This window comes from Chiloscyllium plagiosum, unplaced genomic scaffold (genome assembly GCF_037043375.1).
Source record: "Chiloscyllium plagiosum isolate Xiang-an unplaced genomic scaffold, Cpla_swu_hap1 HiC_scaffold_31, whole genome shotgun sequence".
In the NCBI taxonomy this organism is placed as follows: Eukaryota; Metazoa; Chordata; class Chondrichthyes; order Orectolobiformes; family Hemiscylliidae; genus Chiloscyllium; species Chiloscyllium plagiosum.
Genome location: NW_028270169.1, coordinates 58950538 through 58972591, shown reverse-complemented (window position 1 = coordinate 58972591; position 22054 = coordinate 58950538).

The window sequence follows — 22054 nt, the reverse complement described above, 5'->3', positions numbered from 1 at the left end:
CACTGTTCTCTGTGTTCACTGTTCTCTGTATTCAGTGTTCTCTGTTTTCAGTGTTCTCTGTGTTCACTGTTCTCTGTGTTCACTGTTCTGCGTGTTCATTGTTCTGCGTGTTCACTGTTCTCTGTGTTCATTGTTGTCTGTGTTCACTGTTCTCAGTGTTCACTCTATGTTCACTTTCTCTGTGTTCATTGTACTCAGTGTTCAATCTGTGTTCACCGTTCTCTTTTTTCACTGTGTTTTCACTGTTCTCTGGGTTCACTGTTCTCTGTGTTCACTGTTCTCTGAGTTCAGTGTTCTCTGTGTTCAGTGTTCTCTGTTTTCAGTGTTCTCTGTGTTCACATTTTGTCTGTGTTCACTGTTTTCTGTGTTCACTGTTCTCTTTGTTCAGTGTTGTCTGTGTTCACTGTTCTCTTTGTTCGCTGTTCTCTGTGTTCAGAGTTCTCTGATACCACTGTTCTTTGTGTTCACTGTTCTCTGTGTTCAGTGTTCTCTGTTTTCAGTGTTCCCTGTGTTCTCTGTTCTCTGTGTTCAGTATTCTCTGTGTTCACTGTAATCAATGTTGACTCTGTGTTCACCGTTCTATTTTTTCACTCTGTGTTCAGTGTTCTCTGTTTTCACTGTTCTCTGTTTTCTGTATTCTCTGTGTTCACTGATTTCGGTGTTCACTGTTTTCTGTGTTCACTGTTCTCTGTGTTCACTATTCTCTGTGTTCAACCGATTTCTGTGTTCACTGTTCTCTGTGTTCTGTGTTCTCTGTGTTCACTGTATTCAGTGTTCACTTTGTGTTCACTCTGTGTTCAGTGTTCTCAGAGTTCACTGTTCTCTATGTTCACTTTTCTCTGTGTTCAGTGTTCTCTATTTTCAGTGTTCTCTGTGTTCACTGTTTTCTGTGTTCACTGTTCTCTGTGTTCACTGTTCTCTGTGTTCAGTGTTGTCTGTTTTCAGTGTTCTCTGTGTTCACTGTTTTCTGTGTTCACTCTGTGTTCACTGTAATCAGTGTTGACTCTGTGTTCACCGTTCTCTTTGTTCACTCTGTGTTCTGTGTTCTCTGTGTTCACTGTTCTCGGTGTTCACTGTTCTCAGTGTTCACTTTGTGTTCACTTTCTCTGTGTTCACTGTACTCAGTGATCACTCTGTGTTCAATCTGTGTTCAGTGTTCTCTGAGTTCACTGTTCTCTGTGTTCACTGTTCTCTGTATTCAGTGTTCTCTGTTTTCAGTTTTCTCTGTGTTCACTGTTCCCTGTGTTCTCTGTTCTCTGTGTTCAGTATTCTCTGTGTTCAATGTAATCAATGTTGACTCTGTGTTCACCGTTCTATTTTTTCACTCTGTGTTCAGTGTTCTCTGTGTTCACAGTTCTCTGTGTTCAGTGTTATCTGTTTTCTGAATTCTCTGTGTTCACTGATTTCGGTGTTCACTGTTTTCTGTGTTCACTGTTCTCTGTGTTCACTATTCTCTGTGTTCAACCGATTTCTGTGTTCACTGTTCTCTGTGTTCTGTGTTCTCTGTGTTCACTGTTCTCAGTTTTCACTTGGTGTTCACTTTCTCTGTGTTCACTGTATTCAGTGTTCACTTTGTGTTCACTCTGTGTTCAGTGTTCTCAGAGTTCACTGTTCTCTATGTTCACTTTTCTCTGTGTTCAGTGTTCTCTATTTTCAGTGTTCTCTGTGTTCACTGTTTTCTGTGTTCACTGTTCTCTGTGTTCACTGTTCTCTGTGTTCAGTGTTGTCTGTTTTCAGTGTTCTCTGTGTTCACTGTTTTCTGTGTTTACTCTGTGTTCACTTTCTCTGTGTTCACTGTAATCAGTGTTGACTCTGTGTTCACCGTTCTCTTTGTTCACTCTGTGTTCTGTGTTCTCTGTGTTCACTGTTCTCGGTGTTCACTGTTCTCAGTGTTCACTTTGTGTTCACTTTCTCTGTGTTCACTTTACTCAGTGATCACTCTGTGTTCAATCTGTGTTCAGTGTTCTCTGAGTTCACTGTTCTCTGTGTTCACTGTTCTCTGTATTCAGTGTTCTCTGTTTTCAGTGTTCTCTGTGTTCACTGTTCTCTGTGTTCACTGTTCTCTGTGTTCACTGTTCTCTCTTTTCACTGTTGTCTATGTTCACTGTTTCCTGTGTTCACTGTTCCCAGTGTTCACTGTTCTCTGTGTTACTGTTGTCTGTGTTCACTGTTCTCTGTGTTCACTGTTCTGTGTTTTCACTGTTCTCTGGGTTCACTGTTCTCTGTGTTCACTGTTCTCTGAGTTCAGTGTTCTCTGTGTTCAGTGTTCTCTGTTTTCAGTGTTCTCTGTGTTCACATTTTTTCTGTGTTCACTGTTTTCTATGTTCACTGTTCTCTTTGTTCAGTGTTGTCTGTGTTCACCGTTTTCTTTATTCGCTGTTCTCTGTGTTCAGTGTTCTCTGATACCACTGTTCTTTGTGTTCACTGTTCTCTGTGTTCAGTGTTCTCTGTTTTCAGTGTTCCCTGTGTTCTCTGTTCTCTGTGTTCAGTATTCTCTGTGTTCACTGTAATCAATGTTGACTCTGTGTTCACCGTCCTATTTTTTCACTCCGTGTTCAGTGTTCTCTGTGTTCACTGTTCTCTGTGTTCAGTGTTCTCTGAGTTCACTGTTCTCTGTGTTCAGTGTTCTCTGTTTTCAGTGTTCTCTGGGTTCACTGTTCTCAGTGTTCACTGTTCTCATTGTTCACTTCTTTCTGTGTTCACTGTTCTCTGTGTTCTCTGTTCTCTGTGTTCAGTGTTCCCTGCGTGCTCTGTCCTCTGTGTTCACAGGTCTCTGTGTTCAGTGTTGTGTGGGTTCACTGTTCCCTGTGTTCACTCTTCTATGTGTTCTCTGTTTTCAGTGTTCTCTATGTTCACTGTTTTCTGTGGTCACTGTTTTCTGTGTTCACTGTTCTCTGTGTTCACTATTCTCTGTGTTCACTGTTTTCTGTGTTCAGTGTTCTCTGTGTTCGATGTTCTCTGTGTTCTCTCTTCTCTGTGTTCAGTGTTCTCTGTTTTCAGTGTTCTCTGTGTTCACTGTTTCCTGTGTTCACTGTTGTCTGTGTTCACTGTTGTCTGTGTTTTTGTTCTCTGTGTTCAGTGTTCGCTGTGTTCTCTGTTCTCTGTGTTCACTGTTCTCTGTGTTCAGTATTCTCTGTGTTCACTGTTCTGTGTGTTCACTGTACTCTGTGTTCTGTATTCTCTGTTTTCAGTGTTTTCTGTGTTCACTGCTTTCTGTGTTCACGGTTCTCTCTGTTCACTATTCTCTGTGTTCACTGTTTTCTGTATTCACGGTTCTCTGTGTTCACTGTTCTCAGTGTTTTCCATGTGTACGGTGTTCTCTGTGTTCACTGGTCTCAGTGTTCACTCTCTGTTCACTTTCTCTGTGTTGTCTGTACTCAGCGTTCACTCTGTGTTCACCGTCCTTTTATTTACTCTGTGTTCACTGTTCTCTGTGGTCACTCTTCTCTGTGTTCACTGTTCTCTGTGTTCAGTGTTATCTGTTTTCTGTGTTCTCTGTGTTCACTGATTTCGGTGTTCACTGTTTTCTGTGTTCACTGTTCTCTGTGTTCACTATTTTCTGTGTTCAACCGATTTCTGTGTTCACTGTTCTCTGTGTTCACTGTTCTCTGTGTTCACTGTTCTCAGTGTTCACTTTCTCTGTGTTCACTGTACTCAGTGATCACTCTGTGTTCAATCTGTGTTCAGTGTTCTCTGAGTTCACTGTTCTCTGTGTTCACTGTTCTCTGTATTCAGTGTTCTCTGTTTTCAGTGTTCTCTGTGTTCATTGTTCTCTGTGTTCACTGTTCTCTGTGTTCACTGTCCTCTCTTTTCACTGTTGTCTGTGTTCACTGTTTCCTGTGTTCACTGTTCCCAGTGTTCACTGTTCTCTGTGTTACTGTTGTCTGTGTTCACTGTTCTCTGAGTTCACTGTTCTGCGTGTTCACTGTTCTCTGTGTTCACTATTCTCAGTGTTCTGTGTTCTCTGTGTTCACTGTACTCGGTGTTCACTCTGTGTTCACCGTTCTCTTTGTTCACTGTGCTTTCACTGTTCTCTGTGTTCACTGGTCTCAGTGTTCACTCTCTGTTCACTTTCTCTGTGTTGTCTGTACTCAGCGTTCACTCTGTGTTCACCGTCCTTTTATTTACTCTGTGTTCACTGTTCTCTGTGGTCACTCTTCTCTGTGTTCAGTGTTCTCTGTGTTCAGTGTTATCTGTTTTCTGTGTTCTCTGTGTTCACTGATTTCGGTGTTCACTGTTTTCTGTGTTCACTGTTCTCTGTGTTCACTATTTTCTGTGTTCAACCGATTTCTGTGTTCACTGTTCTCTGTGTTCACTGTTCTCTGTGTTCACTGTTCTCAGTGTTCACTTTGTGTTCACTTTCTCTGTGTTCACTGTACTCAGTGATCACTCTGTGTTCAATCTGTGTTCAGTGTTCTCTGAGTTCACTGTTCTCTGTGTTCACTGTTCTCTGTATTCAGTGTTCTCTGTTTTCAGTGTTCTCTGTGTTCATTGTTCTCTGTGTTCACTGTTCTCTGTGTTCACTGTTCTCTCTTTTCACTGTTGTCTGTGTTCACTGTTTCCTGTGTTCACTGTTCCCAGTGTTCACTGTTCTCTGTGTTACTGTTGTCTGTGTTCACTGTTCTCTGAGTTCACTGTTCTGCGTGTTCACTGTTCTCTGTGTTCACTATTCTCTTTGTTCAGTGTTGTCTGTGTTCACTGTACTCGGTGTTCACTCTGTGTTCACCGTTCTCTTTGTTCACTGTGTTTTCACTGTTCTCTGGGTTCACTGTTCTCTGTGTTCACTATTCTCTGAGTTCAGTGTTCTCTGTGTTCAGTGTTCTCTGTTTTCAGTGTTCTCTGTGTTCACATTTTTTCTGTGTTCACTGTTTTCTGTGTTCACTGTTCTCTTTGTTCAGTGTTGTCTGTGTTCACCGTTCTCTTTATTCGCTGTTCTCTGTGTTCAGTGTTCTCTGATACCACTGTTCTTTGTGTTCACTGTTCTCTGTGTTCAGTGTTCTCTGTTTTCAGTGTTCCCTGTGTTCTCTGTTCTCTGTGTTCAGTATTCTCTGTGTTCACTGTAATCAATGTTGACTCTGTGTTCACCGTCCTATTTTTTCACTCCGTGTTCAGTGTTCTCTGTGTTCACTGTTCTCTGTGTTCAGTGTTCTCTGAGTTCACTGTTCTCTGTGTTCAGTGTTCTCTGTTTTCAGTGTTCTCTGGGTTCACTGTTCTCAGTGTTCACTGTTCTCATTGTTCACTTCTTTCTGTGTTCACTGTTCTCTGTGTTCTCTGTTCTCTGTGTTCAGTGTTCCCTGCGTGCTCTGTCCTCTGTGTTCACAGGTCTCTGTGTTCAGTGTTGTCTGGGTTCACTGTTCCCTGTGTTCACTCTTCTATGTGTTCTCTGTTTTCAGTGTTCTCTATGTTCACTGTTTTCTGTGGTCACTGTTTTCTGTGTTCACTGTTCTCTGTGTTCACTATTCTCTGTGTTCACTGTTTTCTGTGTTCAGTGTTCTCTGTGTTCGATGTTCTCTGTGTTCTCTCTTCTCTGTGTTCAGTGTTCTCTGTTTTCAGTGTTCTCTGTGTTCACTGTTTCCTGTGTTCACTGTTGTCTGTGTTCACTGTTGTCTGTGTTTTTGTTCTCTGTGTTCAGTGTTCGCTGTGTTCTCTGTTCTCTGTGTTCACTGTTCTCTGTGTTCAGTATTCTCTGTGTTCACTGTTCTGTGTGTTCACTGTTCTCTGTGTTCTGTATTCTCTGTTTTCAGTGTTTTCTGTGTTCACTGCTTTCTGTGTTCACGGTTCTCTCTGTTCACTATTCTCTGTGTTCACTGTTTTCTGTATTCACTGTTCTCTGTGTTCACTGTTCTCAGTGTTTTCCATGTGTACGGTGTTCTCTGTGTTCACTGGTCTCAGTGTTCACTCTCTGTTCACTTTCTCTGTGTTCTCTGTACTCAGCGTTCACTCTGTGTTCACCGTCCTTTTATTTACTCTGTGTTCACTGTTCTCTGTGGTCACTCTTCTCTGTGTTCACTGTTCTCTGTGTTCAGTGTTATCTGTTTTCTGTGTTCTCTGTGTTCACTGATTTCGGTGTTCACTGTTTTCTGTGTTCACTGTTCTCTGTGTTCACTATTCTCTGTGTTCAACCGATTTCTCTGTTCACTGTTCTCTGTGTTCACTGTTCTCTGTGTTCACTGTTCTCAGTGTTCACTTTGTGTTCACTTTCTCTGTGTTCACTGTACTCAGTGATCACTCTGTGTTCAATCTGTGTTCAGTGTTCTCTGAGTTCACTGTTCTCTGTGTTCACTGTTCTCTGTATTCAGTGTTCTCTGTTTTCAGTGTTCTCTGTGTTCATTGTTCTCTGTGTTCACTGTTCTCTGTGTTCACTGTTCTCTCTTTTCACTGTTGTCTGTGTTCACTGTTTCCTGTGTTCACTGTTCCCAGTGTTCACTGTTCTCTGTGTTACTGTTGTCTGTGTTCACTGTTCTCTGAGTTCACTGTTCTGCGTGTTCACTGTTCTCTGTGTTCACTCTGTGTTCACTTTCTCTGTGTTCACTGTAATCAGTGTTGACTCTGTGTTCACCGTTCTCTTTGTTCACTCGGTGTTCTGTGTTCTCTGTGTTCACTGTTCTCGGTGTTCACTTTGTGTTCACTTTCTCTGTGTTCACTGTACTCAGTGATCACTCTGTGTTCAATCTGTGTTCAGTGTTCTCTGAGTTCACTGTTCTCTGTGTTCACTGTTCTCTGTATTCAGTGTTCTCTGTTTTCTGTGTTCTCTGTGTTCACTGATTTCGGTGTTCACTGTTTTCTGTGTTCACTGTTCTCTGTGTTCACTATTCTCTGTGTTCAACAGATTTCTGTGTTCACTGTTCTCTGTGTTCACTGTTCTCAGTGTTTACACTGTGTTCAGTGTTCCCTGTGTTCACTGTTCTCGGTGTTCACTTTGTGTTCACTTTCTCTGTGTTCACTGTACTCAGTGTTCACTTTGTGTTCACTCTGTGTTCAGTGTTCTTAGAGTTCACTGTTCTCTATGTTCACTTTTCTCTGTGTTCAGTGTTCTCTGTTTTCAGTGTTCTCTGTGTTCACTGTTTTCTGTGTTCACTGTTCTCTGTGTTCAATGTTCTCTGTGTTTAATGTTGTCTGTTTTCAGTGTTCTCAGTGTTCACTGTTTTCTGTTTTCACTCTGTGTTCACTTTCTCTGTGTTCACTGTAATCAGTGTTGACTCTGTGTTCACCGTTCTCTTTGTTCACTCTGTGTTCACTGTTCTCGGTGTTTACTGTTCTCAGTGTTCACTTTGTGTTCACTTTCTCTGTGTTCACTGTACTCAGTGATCAGTCTGTGTTCAGTGTTCTCTGAGTTCACTGTTCTCTGTGTTCACTGTTCTCTGTGTTCATTGTTCTCTGTTTTCAGTGTTCTCTGTGTTCACTGTTTTCTGTGTTCACTGTTTTCTGTGTTCACTGTTCTCTGTGTTCAGTTTCTATGTTTTCAGTGTTCTCTGTGTTCACTGTTCTCTCTTTTCACTGTTCTCTCTTTTCACTGTTGTCTGTGTTCACTGTTTCCTGTGTTCACTGTTCCCAGTGTTCACTGTTCTCTGTGTTACTGTTGTCTGTGTTCACTGTTCTCTGTGTTCACTGTTCTGCGTGTTCACTGTTCTCTGTGTTCACTATTCTCTGTGTTCAGTGTTGTCTGTGTTCACTGTACTCGGTGTTCACTCTGTGTTCACCGTTCTCTTTGTTCACTGTGTTTTCACTGTTCTCTGGGTTCACTGTTCTCTGTGTTCACTGTTCTCTGAGTTCAGTGTTCTCTGTGTTCAGTGTTCTCTGTTTTCAGTGTTCTCTGTGTTCACATTTTTTCTGTGTTCACTGTTTTCTTTGTTCACTGTTCTCTTTGTTCAGTGTTGTCTGTGTTCACCGTTCTCTTTATTCGCTGTTCTCTGTGTTCAGTGTTCTCTGATACCACTGTTCTTTGTGTTCACTGTTCTCTGTGTTCAGTGTTCTCTGTTTTCAGTGTTCCCTGTGTTCTCTGTTCTCTGTGTTCAGTATTCTCTGTGTTCACTGTAATCAATGTTGACTCTGTGTTCACCGTCCTATTTTTTCACTCCGTGTTCAGTGTTCTCTGTGTTCACTGTTCTCTGTGTTCAGTGTTCTCTGAGTTCACTGTTCTCTGTGTTCAGTGTTCTCTGTTTTCAGTGTTCTCTGGGTTCACTGTTCTCAGTGTTCACTGTTCTCATTGTTCACTTCTTTCTGTGTTCACTGTTCTCTGTGTTCTCTGTTCTCTGTGTTCAGTGTTCCCTGCGTGCTCTGTCCTCTGTGTTCACAGGTCTCTGTGTTCAGTGTTGTGTGGGTTCACTGTTCCCTGTGTTCACTCTTCTATGTGTTCTCTGTTTTCAGTGTTCTCTATGTTCACTGTTTTCTGTGGTCACTGTTTTCTGTGTTCACTGTTCTCTGTGTTCACTATTCTCTGTGTTCACTGTTTTCTGTGTTCAGTGTTCTCTGTGTTCGATGTTCTCTGTGTTCTCTCTTCTCTGTGTTCAGTGTTCTCTGTTTTCAGTGTTCTCTGTGTTCACTGTTTCCTGTGTTCACTGTTGTCTGTGTTCACTGTTGTCTGTGTTTTTGTTCTCTGTGTTCAGTGTTCTCTGTGTTCTCTGTTCTCTGTGTTCACTGTTCTCTGTGTTCAGTATTCTCTGTGTTCACTGTTCTGTGTGTTCACTGTTCTCTGTGTTCTGTATTCTCTGTTTTCAGTGTTTTCTGTGTTCACTGCTTTCTGTGTTCACGGTTCTCTCTGTTCACTATTCTCTGTGTTCACTGTTTTCTGTATTCACGGTTCTCTGTGTTCACTGTTCTCAGTGTTTTCCATGTGTACGGTGTTCTCTGTGTTCACTGGTCTCAGTGTTCACTCTCTGTTCACTTTCTCTGTGTTCTCTGTACTCAGCGTTCACTCTGTGTTCACCGTCCTTTTATTTACTCTGTGTTCACTGTTCTCTGTGGTCACTCTTCTCTGTGTTCACTGTTCTCTGTGTTCAGTGTTATCTGTTTTCTGTGTTCTCTGTGTTCACTGATTTCGGTGTTCACTGTTTTCTGTGTTCACTGTTCTCTGTGTTCACTATTTTCTGTGTTCAACCGATTTCTGTGTTCACTGTTCTCTGTGTTCACTGTTCTCTGTGTTCACTGTTCTCAGTGTTCACTTTCTCTGTGTTCACTGTACTCAGTGATCACTCTGTGTTCAATCTGTGTTCAGTGTTCTCTGAGTTCACTGTTCTCTGTGTTCACTGTTCTCTGTATTCAGTGTTCTCTGTTTTCAGTGTTCTCTGTGTTCATTGTTCTCTGTGTTCACTGTTCTCTGTGTTCACTGTCCTCTCTTTTCACTGTTGTCTGTGTTCACTGTTTCCTGTGTTCACTGTTCCCAGTGTTCACTGTTCTCTGTGTTACTGTTGTCTGTGTTCACTGTTCTCTGAGTTCACTGTTCTGCGTGTTCACTGTTCTCTGTGTTCACTATTCTCAGTGTTCTGTGTTCTCTGTGTTCACTGTACTCGGTGTTCACTCTGTGTTCACCGTTCTCTTTGTTCACTGTGCTTTCACTGTTCTCTGTGTTCACTGGTCTCAGTGTTCACTCTCTGTTCACTTTCTCTGTGTTGTCTGTACTCAGCGTTCACTCTGTGTTCACCGTCCTTTTATTTACTCTGTGTTCACTGTTCTCTGTGGTCACTCTTCTCTGTGTTCAGTGTTCTCTGTGTTCAGTGTTATCTGTTTTCTGTGTTCTCTGTGTTCACTGATTTCGGTGTTCACTGTTTTCTGTGTTCACTGTTCTCTGTGTTCACTATTTTCTGTGTTCAACCGATTTCTGTGTTCACTGTTCTCTGTGTTCACTGTTCTCTGTGTTCACTGTTCTCAGTGTTCACTTTGTGTTCACTTTCTCTGTGTTCACTGTACTCAGTGATCACTCTGTGTTCAATCTGTGTTCAGTGTTCTCTGAGTTCACTGTTCTCTGTGTTCACTGTTCTCTGTATTCAGTGTTCTCTGTTTTCAGTGTTCTCTGTGTTCATTGTTCTCTGTGTTCACTGTTCTCTGTGTTCACTGTTCTCTCTTTTCACTGTTGTCTGTGTTCACTGTTTCCTGTGTTCACTGTTCCCAGTGTTCACTGTTCTCTGTGTTACTGTTGTCTGTGTTCACTGTTCTCTGAGTTCACTGTTCTGCGTGTTCACTGTTCTCTGTGTTCACTATTCTCTTTGTTCAGTGTTGTCTGTGTTCACTGTACTCGGTGTTCACTCTGTGTTCACCGTTCTCTTTGTTCACTGTGTTTTCACTGTTCTCTGGGTTCACTGTTCTCTGTGTTCACTATTCTCTGAGTTCAGTGTTCTCTGTGTTCAGTGTTCTCTGTTTTCAGTGTTCTCTGTGTTCACATTTTTTCTGTGTTCACTGTTTTCTGTGTTCACTGTTCTCTTTGTTCAGTGTTGTCTGTGTTCACCGTTCTCTTTATTCGCTGTTCTCTGTGTTCAGTGTTCTCTGATACCACTGTTCTTTGTGTTCACTGTTCTCTGTGTTCAGTGTTCTCTGTTTTCAGTGTTCCCTGTGTTCTCTGTTCTCTGTGTTCAGTATTCTCTGTGTTCACTGTAATCAATGTTGACTCTGTGTTCACCGTCCTATTTTTTCACTCCGTGTTCAGTGTTCTCTGTGTTCACTGTTCTCTGTGTTCAGTGTTCTCTGAGTTCACTGTTCTCTGTGTTCAGTGTTCTCTGTTTTCAGTGTTCTCTGGGTTCACTGTTCTCAGTGTTCACTGTTCTCATTGTTCACTTCTTTCTGTGTTCACTGTTCTCTGTGTTCTCTGTTCTCTGTGTTCAGTGTTCCCTGCGTGCTCTGTCCTCTGTGTTCACAGGTCTCTGTGTTCAGTGTTGTCTGGGTTCACTGTTCCCTGTGTTCACTCTTCTATGTGTTCTCTGTTTTCAGTGTTCTCTATGTTCACTGTTTTCTGTGGTCACTGTTTTCTGTGTTCACTGTTCTCTGTGTTCACTATTCTCTGTGTTCACTGTTTTCTGTGTTCAGTGTTCTCTGTGTTCGATGTTCTCTGTGTTCTCTCTTCTCTGTGTTCAGTGTTCTCTGTTTTCAGTGTTCTCTGTGTTCACTGTTTCCTGTGTTCACTGTTGTCTGTGTTCACTGTTGTCTGTGTTTTTGTTCTCTGTGTTCAGTGTTCGCTGTGTTCTCTGTTCTCTGTGTTCACTGTTCTCTGTGTTCAGTATTCTCTGTGTTCACTGTTCTGTGTGTTCACTGTTCTCTGTGTTCTGTATTCTCTGTTTTCAGTGTTTTCTGTGTTCACTGCTTTCTGTGTTCACGGTTCTCTCTGTTCACTATTCTCTGTGTTCACTGTTTTCTGTATTCACTGTTCTCTGTGTTCACTGTTCTCAGTGTTTTCCATGTGTACGGTGTTCTCTGTGTTCACTGGTCTCAGTGTTCACTCTCTGTTCACTTTCTCTGTGTTCTCTGTACTCAGCGTTCACTCTGTGTTCACCGTCCTTTTATTTACTCTGTGTTCACTGTTCTCTGTGGTCACTCTTCTCTGTGTTCACTGTTCTCTGTGTTCAGTGTTATCTGTTTTCTGTGTTCTCTGTGTTCACTGATTTCGGTGTTCACTGTTTTCTGTGTTCACTGTTCTCTGTGTTCACTATTCTCTGTGTTCAACCGATTTCTCTGTTCACTGTTCTCTGTGTTCACTGTTCTCTGTGTTCACTGTTCTCAGTGTTCACTTTGTGTTCACTTTCTCTGTGTTCACTGTACTCAGTGATCACTCTGTGTTCAATCTGTGTTCAGTGTTCTCTGAGTTCACTGTTCTCTGTGTTCACTGTTCTCTGTATTCAGTGTTCTCTGTTTTCAGTGTTCTCTGTGTTCATTGTTCTCTGTGTTCACTGTTCTCTGTGTTCACTGTTCTCTCTTTTCACTGTTGTCTGTGTTCACTGTTTCCTGTGTTCACTGTTCCCAGTGTTCACTGTTCTCTGTGTTACTGTTGTCTGTGTTCACTGTTCTCTGAGTTCACTGTTCTGCGTGTTCACTGTTCTCTGTGTTCACTCTGTGTTCACTTTCTCTGTGTTCACTGTAATCAGTGTTGACTCTGTGTTCACCGTTCTCTTTGTTCACTCGGTGTTCTGTGTTCTCTGTGTTCACTGTTCTCGGTGTTCACTTTGTGTTCACTTTCTCTGTGTTCACTGTACTCAGTGATCACTCTGTGTTCAATCTGTGTTCAGTGTTCTCTGAGTTCACTGTTCTCTGTGTTCACTGTTCTCTGTATTCAGTGTTCTCTGTTTTCTGTGTTCTCTGTGTTCACTGATTTCGGTGTTCACTGTTTTCTGTGTTCACTGTTCTCTGTGTTCACTATTCTCTGTGTTCAACAGATTTCTGTGTTCACTGTTCTCTGTGTTCACTGTTCTCAGTGTTTACACTGTGTTCAGTGTTCCCTGTGTTCACTGTTCTCGGTGTTCACTTTGTGTTCACTTTCTCTGTGTTCACTGTACTCAGTGTTCACTTTGTGTTCACTCTGTGTTCAGTGTTCTTAGAGTTCACTGTTCTCTATGTTCACTTTTCTCTGTGTTCAGTGTTCTCTGTTTTCAGTGTTCTCTGTGTTCACTGTTTTCTGTGTTCACTGTTCTCTGTGTTCAATGTTCTCTGTGTTTAATGTTGTCTGTTTTCAGTGTTCTCAGTGTTCACTGTTTTCTGTTTTCACTCTGTGTTCACTTTCTCTGTGTTCACTGTAATCAGTGTTGACTCTGTGTTCACCGTTCTCTTTGTTCACTCTGTGTTCACTGTTCTCGGTGTTTACTGTTCTCAGTGTTCACTTTGTGTTCACTTTCTCTGTGTTCACTGTACTCAGTGATCAGTCTGTGTTCAGTGTTCTCTGAGTTCACTGTTCTCTGTGTTCACTGTTCTCTGTGTTCATTGTTCTCTGTTTTCAGTGTTCTCTGTGTTCACTGTTTTCTGTGTTCACTGTTTTCTGTGTTCACTGTTCTCTGTGTTCAGTTTCTATGTTTTCAGTGTTCTCTGTGTTCACTGTTCTCTCTTTTCACTGTTCTCTCTTTTCACTGTTGTCTGTGTTCACTGTTTCCTGTGTTCACTGTTCCCAGTGTTCACTGTTCTCTGTGTTACTGTTGTCTGTGTTCACTGTTCTCTGTGTTCACTGTTCTGCGTGTTCACTGTTCTCTGTGTTCACTATTCTCTGTGTTCAGTGTTGTCTGTGTTCACTGTACTCGGTGTTCACTCTGTGTTCACCGTTCTCTTTGTTCACTGTGTTTTCACTGTTCTCTGGGTTCACTGTTCTCTGTGTTCACTGTTCTCTGAGTTCAGTGTTCTCTGTGTTCAGTGTTCTCTGTTTTCAGTGTTCTCTGTGTTCACATTTTTTCTGTGTTCACTGTTTTCTTTGTTCACTGTTCTCTTTGTTCAGTGTTGTCTGTGTTCACCGTTCTCTTTATTCGCTGTTCTCTGTGTTCAGTGTTCTCTGATACCACTGTTCTTTGTGTTCACTGTTCTCTGTGTTCAGTGTTCTCTGTTTTCAGTGTTCCCTGTGTTCTCTGTTCTCTGTGTTCAGTATTCTCTGTGTTCACTGTAATCAATGTTGACTCTGTGTTCACCGTCCTATTTTTTCACTCCGTGTTCAGTGTTCTCTGTGTTCACTGTTCTCTGTGTTCAGTGTTCTCTGAGTTCACTGTTCTCTGTGTTCAGTGTTCTCTGTTTTCAGTGTTCTCTGGGTTCACTGTTCTCAGTGTTCACTGTTCTCATTGTTCACTTCTTTCTGTGTTCACTGTTCTCTGTGTTCTCTGTTCTCTGTGTTCAGTGTTCCCTGCGTGCTCTGTCCTCTGTGTTCACAGGTCTCTGTGTTCAGTGTTGTGTGGGTTCACTGTTCCCTGTGTTCACTCTTCTATGTGTTCTCTGTTTTCAGTGTTCTCTATGTTCACTGTTTTCTGTGGTCACTGTTTTCTGTGTTCACTGTTCTCTGTGTTCACTATTCTCTGTGTTCACTGTTTTCTGTGTTCAGTGTTCTCTGTGTTCGATGTTCTCTGTGTTCTCTCTTCTCTGTGTTCAGTGTTCTCTGTTTTCAGTGTTCTCTGTGTTCACTGTTTCCTGTGTTCACTGTTGTCTGTGTTCACTGTTGTCTGTGTTTTTGTTCTCTGTGTTCAGTGTTCTCTGTGTTCTCTGTTCTCTGTGTTCACTGTTCTCTGTGTTCAGTATTCTCTGTGTTCACTGTTCTGTGTGTTCACTGTTCTCTGTGTTCTGTATTCTCTGTTTTCAGTGTTTTCTGTGTTCACTGCTTTCTGTGTTCACGGTTCTCTCTGTTCACTATTCTCTGTGTTCACTGTTTTCTGTATTCACGGTTCTCTGTGTTCACTGTTCTCAGTGTTTTCCATGTGTACGGTGTTCTCTGTGTTCACTGGTCTCAGTGTTCACTCTCTGTTCACTTTCTCTGTGTTGTCTGTACTCAGCGTTCACTCTGTGTTCACCGTCCTTTTATTTACTCTGTGTTCACTGTTCTCTGTGGTCACTCTTCTCTGTGTTCACTGTTCTCTGTGTTCAGTGTTATCTGTTTTCTGTGTTCTCTGTGTTCCATGATTTCGGTGTTCACTGTTTTCTGTGTTCACTGTTCTCTGTGTTCACTATTTTCTGTGTTCAACCGATTTCTGTGTTCACTGTTCTCTGTGTTCACTGTTCTCTGTGTTCACTGTTCTCAGTGTTCACTTTGTGTTCACTTTCTCTGTGTTCACTGTACTCAGTGATCACTCTGTGTTCAATCTGTGTTCAGTGTTCTCTGAGTTCACTGTTCTCTGTGTTCACTGTTCTCTGTATTCAGTGTTCTCTGTTTTCAGTGTTCTCTGTGTTCATTGTTCTCTGTGTTCACTGTTCTCTGTGTTCACTGTTCTCTCTTTTCACTGTTGTCTGTGTTCACTGTTTCCTGTGTTCACTGTTCCCAGTGTTCACTGTTCTCTGTGTTACTGTTGTCTGTGTTCACTGTTCTCTGAGTTCACTGTTCTGCGTGTTCACTGTTCTCTGTGTTCACTATTCTCTGTGTTCAGTGTTGTCTGTGTTCACTGTACTCGGTGTTCACTCTGTGTTCACCGTTCTCTTTGTTCACTGTGCTTTCACTGTTCTCTGTGTTCACTGGTCTCAGTGTTCACTCTCTGTTCACTTTCTCTGTGTTGTCTGTACTCAGCGTTCACTCTGTGTTCACCGTCCTTTTATTTACTCTGTGTTCACTGTTCTCTGTGGTCACTCTTCTCTGTGTTCAGTGTTCTCTGTGTTCAGTGTTATCTGTTTTCTGTGTTCTCTGTGTTCACTGATTTCGGTGTTCACTGTTTTCTGTGTTCACTGTTCTCTGTGTTCACTATTTTCTGTGTTCAACCGATTTCTGTGTTCACTGTTCTCTGTGTTCACTGTTCTCTGTGTTCACTGTTCTCAGTGTTCACTTTGTGTTCACTTTCTCTGTGTTCACTGTACTCAGTGATCACTCTGTGTTCAATCTGTGTTCAGTGTTCTCTGAGTTCACTGTTCTCTGTGTTCACTGTTCTCTGTATTCAGTGTTCTCTGTTTTCAGTGTTCTCTGTGTTCATTGTTCTCTGTGTTCACTGTTCTCTGTGTTCACTGTTCTCTCTTTTCACTGTTGTCTGTGTTCACTGTTTCCTGTGTTCACTGTTCCCAGTGTTCACTGTTCTCTGTGTTACTGTTGTCTGTGTTCACTGTTCTCTGAGTTCACTGTTCTGCGTGTTCACTGTTCTCTGTGTTCACTATTCTCTGTGTTCAGTGTTGTCTGTGTTCACTGTACTCGGTGTTCACTCTGTGTTCACCGTTCTCTTTGTTCACTGTGCTTTCACTGTTCTCTGTGTTCACTGGTCTCAGTGTTCACTCTCTGTTCACTTTCTCTGTGTTGTCTGTACTCAGCGTTCACTCTGTGTTCACCGTCCTTTTATTTACTCTGTGTTCACTGTTCTCTGTGGTCACTCTTCTCTGTGTTCAGTGTTCTCTGTGTTCAGTGTTATCTGTTTTCAGTGTTCTCTGTGTTCACTGTTTCCTGTGTTCACTGTTGTCTGTGTTCACTGTTGTCTGTGTTTTTGTTCTCTGTGTTCAGTGTTCGCTGTGTTCTCTGTTCTCTGTGTTCACTGTTCTCTGTGTTCAGTATTCTCTGTGTTCACTGTTCTGTGTGTTCACTGTTCTCTGTGTTCTGTATTCTCTGTTTTCAGTGTTTTCTGTGTTCACTGCTTTCTGTGTTCACGGTTCTCTCTGTTCACTATTCTCTGTGTTCACTGTTTTCTGTATTCACGGTTCTCTGTGTTCACTGTTCTCAGTGTTTTCCATGTGTACGGTGTTCTCTGTGTTCACTGGTCTCAGTGTTCACTCTCTGTTCACTTTCTCTGTGTTGTCTGTACTCAGCGTTCACTCTGTGTTCACCGTCCTTTTATTTACTCTGTGTTCACTGTTCTCTGTGGTCACTCTTCTCTGTGTTCACTGTTCTCTGTGTTCAGTGTTATCTGTTTTCTGTGTTCTCTGTGTTCCATGATTTCGGTGTTCACTGTTTTCTGTGTTCACTGTTCTCTGTGTTCACTATTTTCTGTGTTCAACCGATTTCTGTGTTCACTGTTCTCTGTGTTCACTGTTCTCTGTGTTCACTGTTCTCAGTGTTCACTTTGTGTTCACTTTCTCTGTGTTCACTGTACTCAGTGATCACTCTGTGTTCAATCTGTGTTCAGTGTTCTCTGAGTTCACTGTTCTCTGTGTTCACTGTTCTCTGTATTCAGTGTTCTCTGTTTTCAGTGTTCTCTGTGTTCATTGTTCTCTGTGTTCACTGTTCTCTGTGTTCACTGTTCTCTCTTTTCACTGTTGTCTGTGTTCACTGTTTCCTGTGTTCACTGTTCCCAGTGTTCACTGTTCTCTGTGTTACTGTTGTCTGTGTTCACTGTTCTCTGAGTTCACTGTTCTGCGTGTTCACTGTTCTCTGTGTTCACTATTCTCTGTGTTCAGTGTTGTCTGTGTTCACTGTACTCGGTGTTCACTCTGTGTTCACCGTTCTCTTTGTTCACTGTGCTTTCACTGTTCTCTGTGTTCACTGGTCTCAGTGTTCACTCTCTGTTCACTTTCTCTGTGTTGTCTGTACTCAGCGTTCACTCTGTGTTCACCGTCCTTTTATTTACTCTGTGTTCACTGTTCTCTGTGGTCACTCTTCTCTGTGTTCAGTGTTCTCTGTGTTCAGTGTTATCTGTTTTCTGTGTTCTCTGTGTTCACTGATTTCGGTGTTCACTGTTTTCTGTGTTCACTGTTCTCTGTGTTCACTATTTTCTGTGTTCAACCGATTTCTGTGTTCACTGTTCTCTGTGTTCACTGTTCTCTGTGTTCACTGTTCTCAGTGTTCACTTTGTGTTCACTTTCTCTGTGTTCACTGTACTCAGTGATCACTCTGTGTTCAATCTGTGTTCAGTGTTCTCTGAGTTCACTGTTCTCTGTGTTCACTGTTCTCTGTATTCAGTGTTCTCTGTTTTCAGTGTTCTCTGTGTTCATTGTTCTCTGTGTTCACTGTTCTCTGTGTTCACTGTTCTCTCTTTTCACTGTTGTCTGTGTTCACTGTTTCCTGTGTTCACTGTTCCCAGTGTTCACTGTTCTCTGTGTTACTGTTGTCTGTGTTCACTGTTCTCTGAGTTCACTGTTCTGCGTGTTCACTGTTCTCTGTGTTCACTATTCTCTGTGTTCAGTGTTGTCTGTGTTCACTGTACTCGGTGTTCACTCTGTGTTCACCGTTCTCTTTGTTCACTGTGCTTTCACTGTTCTCTGTGTTCACTGGTCTCAGTGTTCACTCTCTGTTCACTTTCTCTGTGTTGTCTGTACTCAGCGTTCACTCTGTGTTCACCGTCCTTTTATTTACTCTGTGTTCACTGTTCTCTGTGGTCACTCTTCTCTGTGTTCAGTGTTCTCTGTGTTCAGTGTTATCTGTTTTCAGTGTTCTCTGTGTTCACTGTTTCCTGTGTTCACTGTTGTCTGTGTTCACTGTTGTCTGTGTTTTTGTTCTCTGTGTTCAGTGTTCGCTGTGTTCTCTGTTCTCTGTGTTCACTGTTCTCTGTGTTCAGTATTCTCTGTGTTCACTGTTCTGTGTGTTCACTGTTCTCTGTGTTCTGTATTCTCTGTTTTCAGTGTTTTCTGTGTTCACTGCTTTCTGTGTTCACGGTTCTCTCTGTTCACTATTCTCTGTGTTCACTGTTTTCTGTATTCACGGTTCTCTGTGTTCACTGTTCTCAGTGTTTTCCATGTGTACGGTGTTCTCTGTGTTCACTGGTCTCAGTGTTCACTCTCTGTTCACTTTCTCTGTGTTGTCTGTACTCAGCGTTCACTCTGTGTTCACCGTCCTTTTATTTACTCTGTGTTCACTGTTCTCTGTGGTCACTCTTCTCTGTGTTCACTGTTCTCTGTGTTCAGTGTTATCTGTTTTCTGTGTTCTCTGTGTTCCATGATTTCGGTGTTCACTGTTTTCTGTGTTCACTGTTCTCTGTGTTCACTATTTTCTGTGTTCAACCGATTTCTGTGTTCACTGTTCTCTGTGTTCACTGTTCTCTGTGTTCACTGTTCTCAGTGTTCACTTTGTGTTCACTTTCTCTGTGTTCACTGTACTCAGTGATCACTCTGTGTTCAATCTGTGTTCAGTGTTCTCTGAGTTCACTGTTCTCTGTGTTCACTGTTCTCTGTATTCAGTGTTCTCTGTTTTCAGTGTTCTCTGTGTTCATTGTTCTCTGTGTTCACTGTTCTCTGTGTTCACTGTTCTCTCTTTTCACTGTTGTCTGTGTTCACTGTTTCCTGTGTTCACTGTTCCCAGTGTTCACTGTTCTCTGTGTTACTGTTGTCTGTGTTCACTGTTCTCTGAGTTCACTGTTCTGCGTGTTCACTGTTCTCTGTGTTCACTATTCTCTGTGTTCAGTGTTGTCTGTGTTCACTGTACTCGGTGTTCACTCTGTGTTCACCGTTCTCTTTGTTCACTGTGCTTTCACTGTTCTCTGTGTTCACTGGTCTCAGTGTTCACTCTCTGTTCACTTTCTCTGTGTTGTCTGTACTCAGCGTTCACTCTGTGTTCACCGTCCTTTTATTTACTCTGTGTTCACTGTTCTCTGTGGTCACTCTTCTCTGTGTTCAGTGTTCTCTGTGTTCAGTGTTATCTGTTTTCTGTGTTCTCTGTGTTCACTGATTTCGGTGTTCACTGTTTTCTGTGTTCACTGTTCTCTGTGTTCACTATTTTCTGTGTTCAACCGATTTCTGTGTTCACTGTTCTCTGTGTTCACTGTTCTCTGTGTTCACTGTTCTCAGTGTTCACTTTGTGTTCACTTTCTCTGTGTTCACTGTACTCAGTGATCACTCTGTGTTCAATCTGTGTTCAGTGTTCTCTGAGTTCACTGTTCTCTGTGTTCACTGTTCTCTGTATTCAGTGTTCTCTGTTTTCAGTGTTCTCTGTGTTCATTGTTCTCTGTGTTCACTGTTCTCTGTGTTCACTGTTCTCTCTTTTCACTGTTGTCTGTGTTCACTGTTTCCTGTGTTCACTGTTCCCAGTGTTCACTGTTCTCTGTGTTACTGTTGTCTGTGTTCACTGTTCTCTGAGTTCACTGTTCTGCGTGTTCACTGTTCTCTGTGTTCACTATTCTCTGTGTTCAGTGTTGTCTGTGTTCACTGTACTCGGTGTTCACTCTGTGTTCACCGTTCTCTTTGTTCACTGTGCTTTCACTGTTCTCTGTGTTCACTGGTCTCAGTGTTCACTCTCTGTTCACTTTCTCTGTGTTGTCTGTACTCAGCGTTCACTCTGTGTTCACCGTCCTTTTATTTACTCTGTGTTCACTGTTCTCTGTGGTCACTCTTCTCTGTGTTCAGTGTTCTCTGTGTTCAGTGTTATCTGTTTTCTGTGTTCTCTGTGTTCACTGATTTCGGTGTTCACTGTTTTCTGTGTTCACTGTTCTCTGTGTTCACTATTTTCTGTGTTCAACCGATTTCTGTGTTCACTGTTCTCTGTGTTCACTGTTCTCTGTGTTCACTGTTCTCAGTGTTCACTTTGTGTTCACTTTCTCTGTGTTCACTGTACTCAGTGATCACTCTGTGTTCAATCTGTGTTCAGTGTTCTCTGAGTTCACTGTTCTCTGTGTTCACTGTTCTCTGTATTCAGTGTTCTCTGTGTTCATTGTTATCTGTGTTCACTGTTCTCTGTGTTCACTGTTCTCTCTTTTCACTGTTGTCTGTGTTCACTGTTTCCTGTGTTCACTGTTCCCAGTGTTCACTGTTCTCTGTGTTACTGTTGTCTGTGTTCACTGTTCTCTGAGTTCACTGTTCTGCGTGTTCACTGTTCTCTGTGTTCACTATTCTCTGTGTTCAGTGTTGTCTGTGTTCACTGTACTCGGTGTTCACTCTGTGTTCACCGTTCTCTTTGTTCACTGTGTTTTCACTGTTCTCTGGGTTCACTGTTCTCTGTGTTCACTATTCTCTGAGTTCAGTGTTCTCTGTGTTCAGTGTTCTCTGTTTTCAGTGTTCTCTGTGTTCACATTTTTTCTGCGTTCACTGTTTTCTGTGTTCACTGTTCTCTGTGTTCAGTGTTGTCTGGGTTCACTGTTCTCTGTGTTCACTCTTCTATGTGTTCTCTGTTTTCAGTGTTCTCTATGTTCACTGTTTTCTGTGGTCACTGTTTTCTGTGTTCACTGTTCTCTGTGTTCGATGTTCTCTGTGTTCTCTCTTCTCTGTGTTCAGTGTTCTCTGTTTTCTGTGTTCTCTGTGTTCACTGTTTCCTGTGTTCACTGTTGTCTGTGTTCACTGTTGTCTGTGTTTTTGTTCTCTGTGTTCAGTGTTCGCTGTGTTCTCTGTTCTCTGTGTTCACTGTTCTCTGTGTTCAGTATTCTCTGTGTTCACTGTTCTGTGTGTTCACTGTTCTCTGTGTTCTGTATTCTCTGTTTTCAGTGTTTTCTGTGTTCACTGCTTTCTGTGTTCACGGTTCTCTCTGTTCACTATTCTCTGTGTTCACTGTTTTCTGTATTCACTGTTCTCTGTGTTCACTGTTCTCAGTGTTTTCCATGTGTACGGTGTTCTCTGTGTTCACTGGTCTCAGTGTTCACTCTCTGTTCACTTTCTCTGTGTTCTCTCTACTCAGCGTTCACTCTGTGTTCACCGTCCTTTTATTTACTCTGTGTTCACTGTTCTCTGTGGTCACTCTTCTCTGTGTTCACTGTTCTCTGTGTTCAGTGTTATCTGTTTTCTGTGTTCTCTGTGTTCACTGATTTCGGTGTTCACTGTTTTCTGTGTTCACTGTTCTCTGTGTTCACTATTCTCTGTGTTCAACCGATTTCTCTGTTCACTGTTCTCTGTGTTCACTGTTCTCTGTGTTCACTGTTCTCAGTGTTCACTTTGTGTTCACTTTCTCTGTGTTCACTGTACTCAGTGATCACTCTGTGTTCAATCTGTGTTCAGTGTTCTCTGAGTTCACTGTTCTCTGTGTTCACTGTTCTCTGTATTCAGTGTTCTCTGTTTTCAGTGTTCTCTGTGTTCATTGTTCTCTGTGTTCACTGTTCTCTGTGTTCACTGTTCTCTCTTTTCACTGTTGTCTGTGTTCACTGTTTCCTGTGTTCACTGTTCCCAGTGTTCACTGTTCTCTGTGTTACTGTTGTCTGTGTTCACTGTTCTCTGAGTTCACTGTTCTGCGTGTTCACTGTTCTCTGTGTTCACTATTCTCTGTGTTCAGTGTTGTCTGTGTTCACTGTACTCGGTGTTCACTCTGTGTTCACCGTTCTCTTTGTTCACTGTGTTTTCACTGTTCTCTGGGTTCACTGTTCTCTGTGTTCACTATTCTCTGAGTTCAGTGTTCTCTGTGTTCAGTGTTCTCTGTTTTCAGTGTTCTCTGTGTTCACATTTATTCTGTGTTCACTGTTTTCTGTGTTCACCGTTCTCTTTATTCGCTGTTCTCTGTGTTCAGTGTTCTCTGATACCACTGTTCTTTGTGTTCACTGTTCTCTGTGTTCAGTGTTCTCTGTTTTCAGTGTTCCCTGTGTTCTCTGTTCTCTGTGTTCAGTATTCTCTGTGTTCACTGTAATCAATGTTGGCTCTGTGT